Source organism: Bos taurus, chromosome 10 (genome assembly GCF_002263795.3).
Source record: "Bos taurus isolate L1 Dominette 01449 registration number 42190680 breed Hereford chromosome 10, ARS-UCD2.0, whole genome shotgun sequence".
NCBI lineage: Eukaryota > Metazoa > Chordata > Mammalia > Artiodactyla > Bovidae > Bos > Bos taurus.
In genome coordinates this window covers 86,000,737-86,014,951 of record NC_037337.1, presented here as the reverse complement: position 1 = coordinate 86,014,951, position 14,215 = coordinate 86,000,737, and the positions used below count along the sequence as shown (strand labels likewise).

General features: G+C 40.4%; 1 non-coding gene across 1 annotated transcript; it reads right to left on the bottom strand.

The window, feature by feature from the left end:
* Window positions 1–6,719: 6,719 nt before the first annotated feature.
* TRNAW-CCA (transfer RNA tryptophan (anticodon CCA)) lies at window positions 6,720–6,791 on the bottom strand. The gene has a single exon. It is a non-coding gene; the product is annotated as a tRNA-Trp (tRNA).
* Window positions 6,792–14,215: the final 7,424 nt, after the last annotated feature.

Below are 14,215 nucleotides of genomic sequence, written 5' to 3'. Positions count from 1 at the left end.
GTGGCTGACTTTATTTTTCTGGGCTCCAAAATCACTGCAGATGGTGATTGCAGCCATGAAATTAAAAGACACTTACTCCTTGGAAGGAAAGCATATTAAAAAGCAGAGACATTACTTTGCCAACAAAGGTCCGTCTAGTCAAGGCTACGGTTTTTCAGTGGTCATGTATGGATGTGAGAGTTGGACTATAAAGGAAGCTGAGCACCGAAGAATTGATGCTTTTGAACTGTGGTGTTGGAGAAGACTCTTGAGAGTCCCTTGGACTGCAAGGAGATCCAACCAGTCCATCCTAAAGGAGATCAGTCCTGGATGTTCGTTAGAAGGACTGATGTTGAAGCTGAAACTCCAATACTTTGGCCACCTGATGCGAAGAGTTGACTCATTGGAAAAGACCCTGATGCTGGGAAAGATTGAGGGCAGGAGGAGAAGGGGACGACAGAGGATGAGATGGTTGAATGGCACAGAGGATGAGATGGTTGAATGGCATCACCGACTCGATGGACATGGGTTTGAGTGGACTCCGGGAGTTGGTGATGAACAGGGAGGCCTGGTGTGCAGCGGTTCATGAGGTCACAAAGAGTCAGACACGACTGAGTGACTGATCAGAGCCATGAAATCATAATCTTATTCAAAATGAAGTAAGGGATGAGTTAAAGCACAAATCACATGGGAGGTTCTGTGTGGGAGACTCTAGAGGAAGTCAGCTGTTAATTGCCAAGGCTGTCAAAATCAACACATGAGTCTTCTCTGGCTTAGGTTTATAATCCAGCTGCACTTCTCTCCTTATGTTTCATTCTTGCTGTTACTAGGGTGAGGGCTGGGATGAGGAGACAACATTTGATTGGTTAGTGGTTTGAAGCTGTATTCTGATTGGCTAGTGACTTGCATATTATTTTGTGGACTAGAAATCCCTGCTACCCTCTTTGCAGTTTGAACCATTCTAAACAGGATCTAAAAGCAAATTATCTGCTATTGGATCTATGCACCCCTAAGATTTCAGAAGGATAGTGTGTATACTCAGGTTAACCTGGTCATACATAAACTTGACAATATGAGTACTTCTTCCCCTTCTTATAACCATGATATTACGCTTTCACTTTATTCTAAAAAAAAAAAAAAAAACCCATAGGTGTTCATGTGTGCGTGCTTCAGTCATGTCTGACTCTTTGCCTGCCAGGGTCCTCTGTCCTTGGGATTCTCCAGGCAAGAATACTGGAGTGGCTGCCAGGCCCTCCTCCAGGGGATCTTCCCAACCCAGGGATTGAACCCCTGTCTCTTATGTCTCCTACCTTGACAGGCAGGTTCTTTACCACTAGTGCCACCTGGCAAGCCCCATAAGTGTTCATCAATAGTCTCAATTGCATGTGGTCAGTCCTCCATTTCCAATAGATCTGCACAGTTTAGGAGAGCCTGTAACCTGTATCTGTTACAGTTCTTTGGATGTTGTCCATAACAGCAGCTAAAACTTTAAAAGAAATGTGTTTGGAAAGATATTGTATAAGGCACAGAATAGACAAGAAGGCCATTGCAACTAGGCCTAGGAGCAAAAAGCCAAGCCAGGACCTATCCAACTATTAAAGTGCTGGATATTGTACAGAACAAGGTTAAACTCTATTATTTTCCCCCTTCAGCTACTCAATGCCTTCTCAGATCTGTGAGGGTGGTGAAAAGAAGGATCTGGAAGAAGGAGCCTCCAGTTCTCTCTTCAGCCTCTACGGTGAAAAGATTGGGCTTTCTGATATAAATCCTAATACAACTGCACACAATTTGGGAAAGTGTTAATACCCCAAGAAAAAAAGTCTAGGTACAGTTAGGAGGAATGGATATGAGCAAACAAAAGCAAGAAATACCCGCTCCACTGGGGGAAGGGCCTCCATTTTCAGGCAAATGGACTCAAAGTCCAGGCAAAAAAAAAAAAGATATTAGCATTATCAATCAAATGCAAAAAGAACACCACCAAAAAGATCTTCAGAGAGAATAAACTCAGGCTTTCTGAGCAAGGGTAAACCAGGAATGATTTTTAAATATGTATAATATTAATATATTAATTAAGAAGTAGTCTAAACTCCTGTAGCAATGAGAAACTGAAGTACCGTAGGTTAAACCAAAGTTCATTTTCACTCACAGAACAATTCAGAGGTAAGCAGTCCATAGTTGTCATCTTCAGCATAAAGCTTCCATCTCTGAGTTCAAAGTGGCTGCTCTGGCTCCTGCCAGCAAATCTGCCTCTAGTCCATGGGGAGGTAGAATGGGTTAGGGGTGCATACCTTTAAGGAGCTTGCCTTTTAAGGTCATAATCCAGAAGAGATACTTAGACCTAGCTGTCACTCCCTCAGCATTAGTAAGTTCTTGATCACTTCTTATCCCAGGACTTTGCCATCTTGCTACTCTTGTGGCAAGTGTATCCCTGCTTGTGTTTATGTACGATTTCTAATCTTGCCGTAGCTGTTCAACTCTCCATGTTTTGAGATCTAAGTTCCCCAAAGACAGTCTCTGTTTCCTTAACCACCAATTTCTATGTTAGATGTATGTGGGTATGATGCCCTACCCTTGGCTCAATTAATAGTAGTTGAGTTTGCTGATTATTGCCGTGGTCCATGTGTGGGTTGGAAGAGAATTTCCAGACACCAGGCAGAGTGAGAGGAGAATAAAGTTTATTAGATGGGGAGAGCCAAACCCTCTTGCAGGCTAGCAGCCAACTTTTATAGCCTCAAGACAGAGAAAATTCCTACTGGAATGGTGGCATTAGGTGATTAGTTAGGATGCTATAAGGTGGATAATAGGGTGGGTATTTTACATAGTATGGGATCAGGAAATGGGCTAGTTTAGATCCAAAGGATCATGGCAATAGTTGCTATGGGGCTTGGTCTGTTCCAGAGATTTTTATTGTGTGACCTTGGTACAGGGCTCCACACCTGTGACCTTGGTGTAGAGCTCCACCATCATGAAGTACCAATTTGGCAATTAATATTGAAGGTGATTGCTCTGTAGGTGTATTATTCATGCTAGCTTTCTGTTCAATACACAGATGGATAACCCACTGAACAATTTAGGCTCAAAGTTCTTTTACCATGTCAGTCTCAAATTCTTTATCACAATTGGTACCCATAATACAGGATTAGTCCTTATCTCTGCTGGAATAGTTCCACTTCTACTATCTTATATTCTAATTACCTATCTCAATCTTTTGTTTATATAGCCCGCTCATTTCCTAATTTTTAATATATCTGTTCACCAACCGTCTTTAGCCTCCTGTCCCTTGGCTGATTCCCCTTTTCCCAATCAACACTCTTCTCACAGTTTCACTTTCCTATTAATTCTTTTTTTAAAATAATTTTAAAATTTATTTAGCTTTGACTGTGCTGGGTCTTGGCTGCTGTGCACGGGCCTTCCCTAGTTGCAGTGAGCGAGGGCTACTTCTCTGGTGGCGATGCTCAGGCCTCTCGTTACAGTGGCTTCTCCTGTTGCCAAGCACGGGCTCTAGGATGTGTAGGCTTAAGTAGCTGCAGCATGTGGGCTCAGTAGCTGTGATTCCTGGGCTCTGGAGCACAGGCTCAACAGTTGTGGTGCACTGGCTTAGATGCTCAGCCGCATGTGGGATCCTCCCTGACCAGAGATTGAACCCATGTCTCCCTCACTGGCAGGCAGACTCTTTACCACTGAGCCCCCAGGGAAGCCCCCTGTCAATTCTGGAACCTGTGTTATATCCATTCAACCTCTCTTGCATGCATCCTCAACTCTTTTTTTCTACTGTCATGCTTGCCCTGTAAACTCTCAAGTGTAGTTCATTCCATCCATCCAGAAGGATTTTGTTAAATACATCTGTGGAAACTACATAACACACAATTGGCACCACTACTAATCCAGGTTCTGCAGTTCTGCCTGCCTATTCAACATTACTTTGCTATTTATGCGTCATTGGCATCTCTCATTTACCGCATGGCTATTTCAATCCTTCACCACTACCCCAAGCTTCGTCCCTCAATAAGTGGCCTTGTTTTCAACATCACAGAGTTGAGATCAACATGATCAACATGTGATGTTTTCAACATCACATAGTGGAGAAAGTTGAGATCAGTAGGCACAAACTCCTACTTCTTCTCACACACACTAATTTTTCCTGCCTCCTAGCCTCTAGTTTCAGAGTGGCTCTTCTGTCCCAAGTTAATCCTGGCCTTTATGCTCTAGAGTCCATCTCTTGACCCTACTTTGTCAATCATCTTTTTCTCTCTACTATATTTTTCACTAATTTTTTTCACCAAATTTTATATTTTCAAAAATGCCAACCCTGTGGAAAAGTTGTCAGAATAAGTAAATACGGTAACTCTCTGGTGATCCAGTGGTTAGGACTCCACACTTCCACTACAAGATCACAAGTTCAATACATGGCCAGGGAACTAACAGCCTGCAAGCTGCGAGGTACAGCCAAAAAAAAAAAAAAAGCACCCTATACCCTTCATCTAGGCATAACATTTGTTGATGTTTTACTGCATTCTGTCTCTCCCTCCCTCTTTCATCTATCTATCTGCTTTTCCCCAAACCATTAAACAGTTACTTGAAGATATTGTGACCCTTCACAGCTAAACGTTCAGCGTATTTCCTAGGATGGAGGCTATCCTCACATGCAATTACCACAGGGCTTCCCTGGTGGCCCAGACAGGAAAGAATCCACCTGCAACGCAGGGACCTGTGTTCGATCCTTGGATTGGGAGGATCACATGGAGAAGGGATAGGCTACCCAATCCAGTATTCTTGCATGGAGAATTCCATGGACAGAGGAACTTGGCAGGCCACAGTTCATGGGGTTGCAAAGAGTCACGACTTAGTGACTAAGCACTCACGAAATTCTACAGGCAAGAATACTGGAGAGGGTTGCCATTCCCTTCTCCAGGGTATCTTCCTGACCCAGGGAGCAAACCCACAGCTCTTGCATCTCCTGCACTGGCAGGCGGGTTCTTTACCACTAGTGCCACCTGGGAAGCCCCAACATAATATTCATGCTAAAGAAATTTAGCACAAATGCAATTACATTATCTAACAATCAGCCCATTATTTAAATTTCCTTAATTGTCCCAATAATATCCTTTACAGTTTCTTATTAAATTCAGACTGTAATCAAGGATCACACACTGCATTTAGTTTTCATGCCTACTTAGTCCTTTTAATATAAAACAGTTCTCCAGCCTTTTTTTTTTTTCTTTCATGACACTGACATTTTTTAAGACTCCAAGCCAACTGTTTGACAGAATGTACCTCAATTTTGGGTTTCACAGTTTCCTCACAGTTAGGTTTCTTTTTTTAACTTGGGGCGTGGAAATACACATAATTAATGTATCCTTCTGTACCTCACATCATGATGTACATTATGTCAATTTGTCCCATCAGTAATGATATCAAGTTTGATCATTTGGGTAAAGAAGTGTTTGTCAAATTTCTCTATTTTAAAGTTACCTATAATAATCTATGGGGTAATACTTTGAAGATCTGAAAATACCTTGTTCCCTACAGTTTTTCACTAGTGGTTCTGGCATCCACTGATGATTCTTGCCTGGATCAATTATAATAGTGGTGATTGTAAATTATATTTCTATCATCCCTTCTACATTTATTAGTTGTAAAATTCCTATTCAAAAACTCCTCTATCTCTTCCATTTTCTTTATTTATTCTAGTATCTTATAGACACGTGGATTCCTTATTAAAAATCAATGTATCATACACCTTACATTTATACAAGGTTATACATCAAATATATATCAATAAAATTAAAAAGTCATGATAATCCACTACTATCATTATTTTGATCCTTAAATTGTCTTGAATTTGGCCAGCATGAGCCTTTTCAAGCTGGTTCCTATTTCTTTTGGCAAGTCCCCATTAATTTTTGAGTATTTCCTTGCATTTTTCTATAATTAAAAATTTTCCTTATTATGAAGAGGGACAAAGAGAGTGACAGAAGGCTCCTGAACTTCCTTCCTCCCTTGGACACACAGAATGTACAACCACACACAGAGCAATTCTGAGAAAAATCCAGAAACTAGCCCAGTGACTTCTGCACACTGAGTAGATAATACCTCAAAATGAGTAGGAAAGGCTGGGATACACTCTCACCATAAGTCTCACTCTCAGCCTAGTGCCATACAGTTGGGAGGAACCCCCAACTCCCAGCTTCTGCCTGAGGAGTGAAGGGTTTGGACCCACATCTAGTACGCCAACTTTTAAACAATCCCCTGGGATGGGTCCCTAAAACACCTAGCTCTGAAAGCCAGCAGGGCTTGGGTCCATGAGTCCCACAGGACCGTAGCAAACAAAGAAACAACTCTTAATGGGCATGTGACTTCATTTGATCATTAAACTTTCTTTTCTCGCTGAGCATTACTTTGATCTTATGATTTTTTTTTTATTGTAGTAAAAGTTGTATCACATTACATTTGCCATCTTTATAATTTTTAAGTGGATATTTCAGTTGCTTCCACTTCTTCGTTATTGTGAATAATGCTGCAATGAACATAGGTGTGCACATATCTCTCTGAGATTCTACTTTGAATTCTATTGCACACACACAGAAGTAAGATTGCCAAAGTGAAAGTGAAAGTGAAGTCGCTCAGTCGTGTCCGACTCTTTGTGACCCTATGGACAGTAGCCTACCAGGCTTCTCTGTCCATGGGATTCTCCAGGCAAGAATATTGGAGTGGGTTACCATTTCCTTCTCCAGGGGATCTTCCCGACCCAGGGGTCAAACCTGGGTCTCCTGCATTGGAGGCAGGCGCTTTAACCTCTGAGCCACCAGGGAAGCAAGACTGCCAAATCATATGGTAATTCTATAATTTAGTTTTTTTGGAAAAACTACTATTTCCCATAGCAGCTGTACCATTTTACATTTCTAGTGCAAAGTGTTCCAGTTAATAAGATATTGGCCATGTCCTCACCAAAGTTTGTTCACTTTCTGTTCTTTTGACAGTGACTATCCTAATGGGATATATAATACCTCTTTGTGGTTTTGATTTGCATTTCTCTCATGATCAATGACGTCAAGCATCTTGTTCATGTGCTTGTTGGCTATATGTGTATCTTCAGAGAATGGTCTGTTCAAGTCTTTTATCCATTTTAAAAATCAGGTTGTTTTTTATTGTTGTTGAGTAATGGAAGTTCCTTATAAATTCTGGGTATTAATCCCTAATCAGATATATGATTTCCACATATTTTCTCCATTTCCATAGATTGCTTTTCACTCTTTTTGTTTCGATACGCAAAAACTTTTTTAAGTTTGATGTAGCCCCGTTTGTCTAGTTTTGCTTTTGCCGTCTAGACTTTTGGTGTCACATCCAATAAATCATTGTTATATCCAATTTTCTGAAGTGTTCTCCCTATGTCTTCTAGTTTTATAGTGTAGATCTTTAATCCACTTTGAGTTAATTTTTGTGTTGAGCATAAGGTAAGAGCCTAACTTCATTCTTTTCCATGTGGTTATTCAGTTTTCTGAATACCATCTGTTGAAGAGACTGTCCTCTTCCCATGTGTAGTCTTGGTACCCTTGTAGAGAATCACCTGGCAATATGGTCAGCCCTCCACATCTGAAGGTATTGTACCTATAGATTCAAATAATCGGGGATAAAAATATTTGGGAGAAAAAAGTCTCAGAAAATTTCAATAAGTAAAATTTGAATTTGCCAAGCACTGACAACCGTGACGAACAGAGAAGCCTCGTGTGCTGCAGTCCATGGAGTCACAGAGAGTCGGATACGACTGAGTGACTGAACTGAACTGACAACTATTTACATAGCATTTATGTTGCATTAGGTATTATAAGTAGTCTAGAGATGATTTGAAGTATACAGGAGGATGTGTGTAGGTTGTACACAGATCACCTGTTTATATAAGGGACTTGAGCATCCACAGATTTTGGCGTCTGAGGGTCCTGGAACTAATCTCCTGCTAATACGGAGGGATGGCTGCATGTGTGGGTTTATTTCTGGGCTCTTTGTTGCTCCATTGGTCTATATATCTGTCTTTATGTCAGTACAACACTGTCTTGATTACTTCTTGGCTTCGTAGTATGTTTTGAAATCAGTAAGCCTGAGGCCTCCAAGTTTGTTCTCCTTTTCCAAGATTGTTTTGGCGGTTTGGGATCCCTTGAGATTCCATATCAGTTTTAGCATTTTTTTCCTTTCTGTTTCTGCCAACAAATGTCATTGGGATTTTTTTAAGATTGCATTGAATTGCTCTGGGTGGTATGGACATTTTATTACTATTGAGTCTTCCCATTCCTTTGTATCTTCTCTGATTTCTTTTAGCAATATTTTATAATTTTCAGTGTACAAGCCTTTCACCCCCTTAGTTAGGTTTACTCCTAGGTTTTTATTCTTTTTGATGTTATAGCAAATTGGATTGTTCCTTAGTTTCATTCTTTCTTTGATTCTTCTTTTTTTTTGGATTGGTCTTTGCTAGTGTACCGAAATGCATCCTGAAACTTTGCTGAAATCATTAATTAGTTGTTAACACATTTTACAAATGGTTTCTTTAGGGTTTTCTACCAATAAGATCATGTCGTGTAAAGTGAGAGAATTTTACTTCTTCTTTTCCAATTTGAATGCCTTTCTTTTTCTTTTCCAACTGTTCTAACCCAGACTTTTCAACATGTGCTTTATCAGTTGGTATAGGCTAAGTTATGCTGGAGTAAAAAACAAACAAAAAACCAACCCAAATCTCAGTGGCTAAAAGAACAAATGCTTATTTATCATTTACCCTAGTGTTCCCATCATTTGGTTGAGATGTTCTGTGGGACCCAGGCAAAGCAAGGTTGCATAGCTCAACCCATAGTGATCTTTTTAAAAAAATGTTACTTTCTAGTATGAGCCTCTGATCACACGTGAGGCTTCAGTAATTTATTTATGTTTTTACTGTACTGGATTTCCGTTGCTGTGCAGGCTCTCCTCTCTTTGCAGCAAGAGGGGTCTACTCTCCAGTTGTATGTGCGCTTCTCATTGTGGTGGCTTCTCTTGTTGCTGAGCTTGGGCTCTCGGGTCTGTGGGCTTCCGTGGTTGTGGTTCCTGGGCTCTAGAGCACAGGTTCAATAGTTGTGGCGCAGGGGCTTAGTTGCTGTGAGGCATGTGGGATATTCCTGGATAAGGGATCAAACCTGTGTCTCCGGCGCTGGCAGGGTGGATTCTCCAGCACTGACCCACTGAGGAAGCCCCACATAATGACTTTTAAAACTTCTACCTAAATGACATATGCCATCTTCACTCACTTTGCCACACTTCACTTCAAAGGTGGTGGAGAAACGCCTTCCTACCCTGGGTTCATAAATAGCAGAAAGCCAGAAATATTCGGTGAACAGCACAAACAACTGCTACACTCTGCCCTTCTAGTTACCAAATGTTGATCTCACTTTCTCTTCCACAAGTCAGGTATACACCATACAACCCCCTCCCCCGCACAGACACTCTCACAGTCCTGTCCAATCAAAACATCATGTTCAGTTCAGTTCATCATGTTCAGTTGGTAGTTACTTTAAGAATAGTGGAAAGACATCATGACTGACAAGCAACACGCAGCAGCTTCTGGGTTATTGGCAGTGGTCCATTTCTTAACCTGAGTAATAATTAGCTGGGTGTTCATTTAAAATCATTAAGTGGTAGATTTATGCCTTATTTGTCTTTGTGTTATATCTCATGATAAAAAAATTAAATACTGTATGATATGGGCATAAGAATAAAAAATGGACAATGGAGCAAAAAAAACAAAAACAAAAACATCATGTTCAAAGTCCAGGATATCGAGGTGCATGTGGCACAGCAGTCTCTACAGCGAGGGGTACATGTAGTAGTAACAGAATTGGGAGCTGTGGCTTGTTTTGATCAAGAGATTTCTGCACCCAGAAGGCAAATTATCTGCCTCCATACTCCAAATATGGGCTTACCTCATGGCTCAGGTGATAAAGAATCTACCTGTGATGTGGGAGACCTGGGTTCAATCCCAAGATTGGGAAGTTCCCCTGGAGGAGGGCATGGCAACCCACTCCAGTATTCTTGCCTAGAGAATCCCCATGGACAGAGGAGCCTGGTGGGTTATAGTCCATGAGGTCACAAAGAGTCGAATATGACTAAGCGACTGAGCACATATACCAAATATACCGTTGGTGAAATACTAACAGCACAACCACAGTGAACACTCCTATTCAGAAAAGGAAACAAAAGAAAACACACAGAAGTGACTAGTCTCTAGCAATTCTGACTACAAGATGAACCATGCAAGGCACCTTTAGCTTTTTTGGAAAAGCTAAACATAGAAAGACAGGCAAAAGTATATAAGGCATACAAAATAAAAAGTTTAAAACAATAAAATAAAAAATTTTAAAGTATATAAGGCAAATGCATTACAAAAAAGAAAAAGAAAGCAAAAATACTGTTCTTATTAATATTAGAAAGAATAGAATTCTGGCTAAAGAGCATTAAATGAGACTAAAAGGTTACACTATAATGCTAAAGGCTACAATTTACAAAAAAGTATATTGGTAACTAGTATACATGCACAAAACAACACAGTAGGAATTTCCAAGTGGAAACTCTAAGAAGTGCAAGGAGAAATAGACAAAATATATTATTAGAAAACTTTTTTTCTCAGTGTGAGACAGATCAAAGAGTTAAAAACAAATATAAAGATACAGAAGACTAAAACAGTCAGGTTGATCTTATGGGTAAATATCAAACCTTTTACCCTGATAACACCAGGTAATACAGAATACATCTCATTTTCAGGTGTACATGGAATTTTCATGAAGTTGATGTTAGGCTACAAAGAAAACCTTATTATTTTCCATATTGTATATTTAAGCAGCATATTGTTTTTGCATAACTTTTCCCATCTTTTAATTTACTGAGGTGTAATTTACAAATACAATTCCTGCTGACGGTGACTGTAGCCATGAAATTAAAGGACACTTGCTCCTTGGAAGGAAAGTTATGACAAACCTCAGTTCAGTTCAGTTCAGTTCAGTCGCTCAGTCGTGTCCGACTCTTTGCAACCCCATGAATCGCAGCACACCAGGCCTCCCTGTCCATCACCAACTCCCGGAATTCACTCAAACTCACGGCCATTGAGTTGGTGATGCCATCCAGCCATCTCATCCTGTCGTCCCCTTCTCCTCCTGCCCCCAATCCCTCCCAGTATCAGAGTCTTTTCCAGTCAACTCTTTGCATAAGGTGGCCAAAGTACAGGAGTTTCAGCTTTAGCATCATTCCTTCCAAAGAACACCCAGGACTGATCTCCTTTAGAATGGACTGGTTGGATCTCCTTGCAATCCAAGGGACTCTCAAGAGTCTTCTCCAACACCACAGTTCAAAAGCATCAATTCTTCAGCACTCAGCCTTCTTCACAATCCCACTCTCACATCCATACATGACATACTGGAAAAACCTTTGCCAGCCTTTGTTGGCAAAGTAATGTCTCTGCTTTTGAATATGCTATCTAGGTTGGTCATAACTTTCCTTCCAAGGAGTAAGCGTCTTTTAATTTCATGGCTGCAATCACCATCTGCAGTGATTTTGGAGCCCCCCAAAATAAAGTCTGACACTGTTTCCCCATCTATTTCCCATGAAGTGATAGGACCGGATGCCATGATCTTAGTTTTCTGAATGTTGAGCTTTAAGCCAACTTTTCACTCTCCTCTTTCACTTTCAAGAGGCTCTTTAGTTCTTCTTCACTTTCTGCTGTAAGGGTGGTGTCATCTGCATATCTGAGGTTATTGATATTTCTCCTGGCAACCTTGATTGCAGCCTGTGCTTCCTCCAGCCTAGCGTTTCTCATGATGTACTCTGCATATAAGTTAAATTAGTAGGGTGACAATATACAGCCTTGACGTACTCCTTTTCTTATTTGGAACCAGCCTGTTGTTCCATGTCCAATTCTAAATGTTGCTTCCTGACCTGCATACAGATTTCTCAAGAGGCAGGTCAGGTGGTCTGGTATTCCCATCTCTTTAAGAATTTTCCACAGTTTTTGTGATCCACACAGTCAAAGGCTTTGGCATAGTCAATAAAGCAGAAATAGATGTTTTTCTGGAACTCTCTTGCTTTTTCGATGATCCAGCGGATGTTGGCCATTTGATCTCTGGTTCGTCTGCCTTTTCTAAAACCAGCTTGAACATCTGGAAGTTTGTGGTTCACGTATTGCTGAAGCCTGGCTTGGAGAATTTTGACAAACCTAGACAGTGTATTAAAAAGCAAAGATGTTACTCTGCCAACAAAGGTCCATATAGTCCTAGGAATGGAGTTATTGGGTTGTGTGCAAAGTGTATTTTCTAATTAATTCCAACAATTTTGTGTCATTCTGATTTAGGCACATCTTGTAAATACCATATAGCCACAAGATTTTAAAAACATCCAATCTGAGTATTTGTCTTTAATAAGGGAACTTTAGTCACATTCATCATGGGTACTGTTTGGACTCCTTCCTACCAACTTTTGTTTTCTATTTACCGTTATTTCTTCTTCTCTGATTCTGCATTTCTTTTCCTTTTAAAACTTACATATAGTGAAATATACAGATCTCCAATGATGTATTCTGCTTTTTTTAAAAAATCTATTTATTTGGCTGAGTCAAATGTTAGTTGTGGCATGTGGGATTTTAGTGCCCTGACCAGGGATGAAACCTTTATCTCCTACATTGCAGGGTGTAGGGGACCACTAGGCAAGTCCCAGAATTTCCTTCCTTTTTAAAGCTGCATACTTTCCATTGTGTGTATATACCACATTTTGGTTATTCATTCATCTGTTGAGGACACTGGCATTGCTTTGTCCTCTTGACTACTGTGAATAGTGATGCTAATGAACATGGGTATACAAATCTCTTTCAGATCCTGCTTTCAATTTTTTTGTATATATAACCCAAAGTGGAATTGCTGGATTATATGGTAGTTCTATATAAAATTTTTTTAGGAACCGTACTATTTTTCATAGCAACTGTACCATTTTACATTTCCATCAACAGTACACAATAGTTCCAGTTTCCCCATATCCTTGTCAACACTTGTTATTTAGTTATTCTTAACTGCAGCCATCCTAATAGGTATGAGGTGGTAACTTACTGTGATTTTGATTTGCAATTCCCTAACGATTAGTGATATTGAACATCTTTTCATGTGCTTTTCGGCCATCTATATGTCTTCTCCAGAGAACTGACTATTCAAGTCCTTTGTCTTACTTTTAAATCTATCTCATTGTTTTTAAGTGCTTATGACATTCCGTGGTATAAATGTAACATAGTTAAAACTTTCAGATGGATATTTACATTCTTTTCAATTTTTCTGTTATAGTGGTGCAGTAAACCTCTTTCTATACACTTCCTTGTACACACATGTGAAATTTACATTTATCATGCATTTATCTCACACTGATGATGTATTTTAAAGGAAATCACCTATATGATACCTATAAACTAAAAGAGAGAATCAGGCTCACATGACATCTGTAATTTTTATTTTAATGGATCCTAGTGAAGTGAAAGTCACTCAGTCATGGCCGACTCTTTGCGACCCCATGGACTATACAGTCCATACAGTTCTCTAGGCCAGAATACTGGAGTGGGTAGCCTTTCCCTTCTCCAGGGGATCTTCCCAACCCAGGGATCGAATCCAGGTCTCCCACACTGCAGGTGGATTCTTCACCAGCTGAGCCACAAGGGAAGCCCAAGAACACTGGAGTGGGTAGCCTATTCCTTCTCCAGGGGATCTTCCCAATTCAGGAATTGAACCAGGATCTCCTGCATTGCAGGTGGATTCTTTACCAACTGAACTATCAGGGAAGCCCAAAGGATCCTAACTGCTGTTCAAAATGGTTTTACTTATTTGCCTTCTTGTCAGCACTACAGGACTACCCATGTCCTTACACCCTTATTATATATATTAGAAAATTTTGTCAGTCATTTGTCTTAAGTTTGGGGGAAGTTCTTTTTTGCAGATAAATCTAATTTTAATGTATCCACACTTTTTTCTTTTATGGCTTTTACATTCTTCTTCAAGAATTTTGCTGCTAAGTCACTTCAGTGACACGACTTCAAACAGTCATGTCCGACTCTGCAACCCCATGGGCTGTAGCCTGCCAGGCTCCTCTGTCCATAGGATTCTCCAGGCAAGAATACTGGAGTGGATTGCCATGCCCTCCTCCAGAGGACCTTCCGAACCCAGGGACCGAACCTGCGTCTCTTACGTCTCCTGCA